At 49.2% G+C, this 6,363-nt stretch overlaps 1 long non-coding RNA gene across 2 annotated transcripts; it reads right to left on the bottom strand.

The window, feature by feature from the left end:
• Positions 1-10: 10 nt before the first annotated feature.
• On the bottom strand, positions 11-1,071 carry LOC127923244 (uncharacterized). 2 transcript variants are annotated; one of them, XR_008113789.1, is made up of 3 exons: positions 730-1,071; positions 410-537; positions 11-59 (listed from the first exon to the last, which is right to left on the bottom strand). It is a non-coding gene; the product is annotated as an uncharacterized LOC127923244 (long non-coding RNA). The 2 variants fall into 2 exon arrangements; XR_008113790.1 differs by having other exon boundaries at positions 858-1,071.
• Positions 1,072-6,363: the final 5,292 nt, after the last annotated feature.

Genomic DNA, 6,363 nt, shown 5'->3' with positions numbered 1-6,363 from the left:
GCCCCTACACTCTAACCACTAGGCTACCTGCCGCCCCTACACTCTAACCACTAGGCTACCTGCCCCCCTACACTCTAACCACTAGGCTACCTGCCCCCTACACTCTAACCACTAGACTACCTGCCGTCCCTACACTCTAACCACTAGGCTACCTGCCCCCTACACTCTAACCACTAGGCTACCTGCCGCCCCTACACTCTAACCACTAGACTACCTGCCGTCCCTACACTCTAACCACTAGGCTACCTACCGTCCCTACACTCTAACCACTAGGCTACCTGCCGTCCCTACACTCTAACCACTAGGCTACCTGCCCCCCCCCTACACTCTAACCACTAGGTTACCCTGCCCCCCCTACACTCTAACCACTAGGCTACCTACCGTCCCCACACTCTAACCACTAGGCTACCTACCGTCCCTACACTCTAACCACTAGGCTACCTACCGTCCCTACACTCTAACCACTAGGCTACCTACCGTCCCTACACTCTAACCACTAGGCTACCTACCGTCCCTACACTCTAACCACTAGGCTACCTACCGTCCCTACGCTCTAACCACTAGGCTACCTACCGTCCCTACACTCTAACCACTAGGCTACCTGCCGTCCCTACACTCTAACCACTCGGCTACCTGCCGTCCCTACACTCTAACCACTAGGCTACCTGCCGTCCCTACACTCTAACCACTAGGCTACCTACTGTCCCTACACTCTAACCACTAGGCTACCTACCGTCCCTACACTCTAACCACTAGGCTACCTGCCGCCCCTACACTCTAACCACTAGGCTACCTGCCGTCCCTACACTCTAACCACTAGGCTACCTACTGTCCCTACACTCTAACCACTAGGCTACCTACCGTCCCTACACTCTAACCACTAGGCTACCTGCCGCCCCTACACTCTAACCACTAGGCTACCTGCCGTCCCTACACTCTAACCACTAGACTACCTGCCGCCCCTACACTCTAACCACTAGGCTACCTGCCGTCCCTACACTCTAACCACTAGGCTACCTGCCGCCCCTACACTCTAACCACTAGGCTACCTACCGTCCCTACACTCTAACCACTAGGCTACTTGCTGCCAGTAGGACTCACCACCACCAGAATCACTTGAACTGACATCCATTCTAATTCTAATTCTGTGGTTTTAGCAGAACATCTAAAAGATCCACAGTAGAGGACAGTAGAGGACAGGACAGAGGGTTAGACATCTGTAGCAGCCAGTAGGCTGGTTTAACTCTTCAGTAGAGGACAGGACAGAGGGTTAGACATCTGTAGCAGCCAGTAGGCTGGTTTAACTCTTCAGTAGAGGACAGGACAGGACAGAGGGTTAGACATCTGTAGCAGCCAGTTGGCTGGTTTAACTCTTCAGTAGAGGACAGGACAGAGGGTTAGACATCTGTAGCAGCCAGTAGGCTGGTTTAACTCTTCAGTAGAGGACAGGACAGGACAGAGGGTTAGACATCTGTAGCAGCCAGTAGGCTGGTTTAACTCTTCAGTAGAGGACAGGACAGAGGGTTGGACATCTGTAGCAGCCAGTAGGCTGGTTTAACTCTTCAGTAGAGGACAGGACAGAGGGTTAGACATCTGTAGCAGCCAGTAGGCTGGTTTAACTCTTCAGTAGAGGACAGGACAGGACAGAGGGTTAGACATCTGTAGCAGCCAGTAGGCTGGTTTAACTCTTCAGTAGAGGACAGGACAGAGGGTTAGACATCTGTAGCAGCCAGTAGGCTGGTTTAACTCTTCAGTAGAGGACAGGACAGAGGGTTAGACATCTGTAGCAGCCAGTAGGCTGGTTTAACTCTTCAGTAGAGGACAGGACAGAGGGTTTAGACATCTGTAGCAGCCAGTAGGCTGGTTTAACTCTTCAGTAGAGGACAGGACAGGACAGAGGGTTAGACATCTGTAGCAGCCAGTAGGCTGGTTTAACTCTTCAGTAGAGGACAGGACAGAGGGTTAGACATCTGTAGCAGCCAGTAGGCTGGTTTAACTCTTCAGTAGAGGACAGGACAGAGGGTTGGACATCTGTAGCAGCCAGTAGGCTGGTTTAACTCTTCAGTAGAGGACAGGACAGAGGGTTAGACATCTGTAGCAGCCAGTAGGCTGGTTTAACTCTTCAGTAGAGGACAGGACAGAGGGTTTAGACATCTGTAGCAGCCAGTAGGCTGGTTTAACTCTTCAGTAGAGGACAGGACAGAGGGTTAGACATCTGTAGCAGCCAGTAGGCTGGTTTAACTCTTCAGTAGAGGACAGGACAGAGGGTTAGACATCTGTAGCAGCCAGTAGGCTGGTTTAACTCTTCAGTAGAGGACAGGACAGAGGGTTAGACATCTGCTAGCAGCCAGTAGGCTGGTTTAACTCTTCAGTAGAGGACAGGACAGGACAGAGGGTTAGACATTTGTATTAGCCAGTAGTGCACTATACATGGAATAGGATGCTATTTGGGACACAGCCCAGAATCCAGCCTCGGGGTTAAGAGGGGTCTAGAATCAACGGGGAGGTTCTGAGGGATGCTGTTACATTAAGCAGTCCCCCCCCCTTCTCTCTCTCTCCCTCCCTCAGCTCTGTTTGATGTATTTATAGCGTACCACTGAAATACCCTTGTCACTCTGCCCTGCTACACAACAACCATGATAAATGGGGATTCGTGCCAGACGTGGGTTCAATACTACTTGAAATCATTTCAAATACTTCAGCTGTGCTTAATTGACCTGACCTGTTGCAATGGATTCGATAGTCCCCCCCCCCAAAAAAAACCCACCCACTTCAAAAGATTTCAAATAATGTTTCAATCCAGGACTGATTTATGCGTTGGTGGTTGGTGGGTTAGGGCTAAGAAAGGCGTTCTTCCTAAAGGGACACATTTCGGTGTGAAAGTAAGTGAGAAGAATTAATGGAGACGAACAGAACATCACACGTGGGACATCAGGGAATGCTGTTTTTTACATTTTGATCCTGAGGCGTGGCTTACAGACAATAAAGTCGGCCCTGCTGACCAGCAGATGGCTTCTCCGCCTCGATTAGATCGGCGGTGGCTTCTGGTAGCGTCGTTTCTCCATAGATCAGTCTGATGGATCAGATTTGAAAACATTACGAGTTCCTGTTCACCCGACCTGGAGTTTCTGATGCTAAAACCCCACTATATGCCGAGGGGAATTTAACGTGTGTTATTATCACAGCTGTGTACATACCGCCACAAGCAAACACCAAGGCAGCACTCAGCGAACTGTAAAGCTCATTATCCAGCAAGAATCCTCTCACCCAGAAGCAGTCTTTTTATTGTCACGGGTGACTTTAACCAAGCCTGTCTAAAACCAATATTTCCCAAAATATCACCAACCATGTATCCTCCCCCACAGGAGGATCCAGTGTGCTTTTACCATGTACACACAAACATCCATGATGCAAAGCCATACCCCACCCCCAATTCGGCCACCAGATCACGTCTCTGTTCCTACACCTCGCCTACAAGCAGAAACTCTAGAGGGAGCCACCAACACAGAGAATAGTGAGGCGCTGACAGAGGAGGTAGACTCCATGCTGCAGCACTGTTTAGATAGTAGATTAAAATATGTTCAAAGATTAATCCACCCAGGACTCATCCATCAACATTGAGGAATATACATAGTCAGTCAGGCTTCATTAGGAAATGTGTTGATGATGTTGTACCCACAATAACAATCCGGACCCAACCAAAACCCTGGATGAACGGAGATATCCATACAATGCTGAGAGCCCGTACTGCAGCATTCAATGTCAACAGAACAAACCCTGATGACTTGGTGGCGCGCAAAGCATACAAGGCAAGCAGGTACGAGCTCTGCGAATCCATTAAGGATGCAAAAGACAATACAGACTCAAACTGCAATTGAAGTTCGACAACTCCGGCTCGCAGCACGTGGCAAGAACTACCGACTATCACAGACTACAGATGCAAATCCAGCTGTGCGTTGCACACAGAAGCCTCCCTCCCAGATGAAATTAACACATTCTATGCTCGCTTCAAGGCCGACAATACCAAGTCATCCAGGAGGACTCTTGTTGTTCCGGACGACCAGGTGCTGTCACTCTCAGAGGCTGATCCAATTTTCCTACTGCTGCAACAGATCCACGGAAGATGCCATTTCCATCGCTATTCACACGGCCGTAACACATCAGGACAAGAGGAACACCTATGTGAGAATGCAGTTCATTATTCAACACTATCGTTCCCTTCCAAAGTTGACACCAAGTTCAGAGCCGGGGTCTGGACACCACCCTCTGCAACTGAATCCTGGACTTCCTGACTGGCAGACCACATGCTGTGAGGAATGGCAACACCTCCTCCACACGGACTGTTAACACAGGGCCCCCAGGTTTGTGTCCTCAGTCCTCTGCTGTACTCCCTTAGGGGCCCCCTGGGGTGTGTCCTCAGTCCTCTGCTGTACTCCTTAGGGGCCCCACTGGGGTGTGTCCTCAGTCCACTGCTGTACTCCCTTAGGGGGCCCCAGGGGTGTGTCCTCAGTCCTCTGTTGTACTCCTGTTCACCCACGACTGTGAGGCTTTTCACGACACTAACTCCATCATCTAGTTTGCTGACGACACCACAGTTGTTGGCCTGATAACCAGCAATGAAGAGTCAGCCTATAGGGAGGAGGTAAGTGAACTGGCATTGGAGTGCCAGGACACCAACCTCTCCTCAACGCCGGCAAAAACAAAGGAGCTGATTGTCGGCTTCAGGAAGCAGAGGAGGGAACATGCCCGATCCACATCGACGGGACTACAGTAAAGAGAGTCAGTAGTTTTAAGTTCCTCGTTGTCCGCATCACAGAGGATTTGACATGGACCAACAACACCACCACTCTGGTCAAGAGGGTGCAACGGCACCTCTACTTCCTTAAGGCGGTGAAGAAATGCTGGTTCCTCTCCAAATATTGGACTATAATTGTGCCTTCCCGTATTACACCGATGCTAAAATGTTTCTTCTTCTCTAATGCCATTTACTTTATGTTCATATTCGTATCTTTTATTGTTTGTTATTGTTGTTGCATTGTCGAAGGAATCTGGAGGTAAGCATTTGGTTGGACGATGTGTACCATGTGCACCGTACATAATGACTAATACAACTGGAAACCTGGAGGAGCTTTGATGTCCATGAATGTTCTGTTGCTCATCTAGTTTTTAATAGATTAAAAACAACCTGCGGTAAATATATGTGATTTGATTGGCTAGCTGCAGCATATTCTGCAGAGCCGCAGGAATAGGAAATATCAGGAATTTACAGAGTGTCACACTGCAGAATGTTGGAACAGACTTGGAATAGTTTATGACTGTTCCAACACTACGCACAAGAGAAGCCAAGGGAAGCCATTCCAAGATAGAAGAGGGCCCACTTGGGCCAGTTAAAGTACAAATATCACCCCCAAATATCACTCCTAAATATCACCCATAAATATCACTCCCAAATATCACCCCTAAATATCACCCCTAAATATCAATCCCAAATATCACTAAATATCACCCCCAAATATCACCCTAAATACCACTAAATATAACCCCTAAATATCACTCCCAAATATCACCTAACCTGTCAGGAGAGGATATAATGTTATGGCTGTTGTATGTTAAAGGACAGTTGTGGTACCAGGATATAGAGTTGTCTGTTGTATGTTAAAGGATAGTTGTGGTACCAGGATATAGAGTTGTGTCTGGTGTGGTACCAGGATATAGAGTTGTGTCTGGTGTGGTACCAGGATATAGAGCTGTGTCTGGTGTGGTACCAGGATATAGAGTTGTGTCTGGTGTGGTACCAGGGTATAGGAGTTGTATCTGTGGGTACCAGGGTATAGAGTTGTTTGCTGTTGTATGTTAAAGGACTGTTGTGGTTTGGAACAGGGAAAACCCTGACGTGAGACCAGATCTATTTGTGCTGTCTTGCCAGTTGGGCCATGAACAGACCTGGGACACGGCTAGTGTCAAACTGGGTCAGCTGGTTTAGACTGGGTCAGCTGGTTTGGACTGGGTCAGCTGGTTTGGACTGGGTCAGCTGGTTTGGACTGGTTGAACCCTTCCCTCTAGTTTGAGACTGGGTCAGCTGGTTTGGACTGGGACAGCTGGTTTGGACTGGGTCAGCTGGTTTTAGACTGGGGCAGCTGGTTTAAACTGGGACAGCTGGGTTAGACTGGGACAGCTGGTTTGGACTGGTTGAACCCTCTGCCCTCTAATGTGAGACTGGGTCAGCTGGTTTGGACTGGGTCAGCTGGTTTTGGACTGGGTCAGCTGGTTTGGACTGGAGCAGCTGGGTTGGACTGGAGCAGCTGGTTTGGACTGAGTCAGCTGGTTTGGACTGGAGCAGCTGGGTTGGACTGGGTCAGCTGG

Source organism: Oncorhynchus keta, unplaced genomic scaffold (genome assembly GCF_023373465.1).
Source record: "Oncorhynchus keta strain PuntledgeMale-10-30-2019 unplaced genomic scaffold, Oket_V2 Un_contig_28999_pilon_pilon, whole genome shotgun sequence".
In the NCBI taxonomy this organism is placed as follows: Eukaryota; Metazoa; Chordata; class Actinopteri; order Salmoniformes; family Salmonidae; genus Oncorhynchus; species Oncorhynchus keta.
This window is presented reverse-complemented; position numbering and strand designations above follow the sequence as displayed.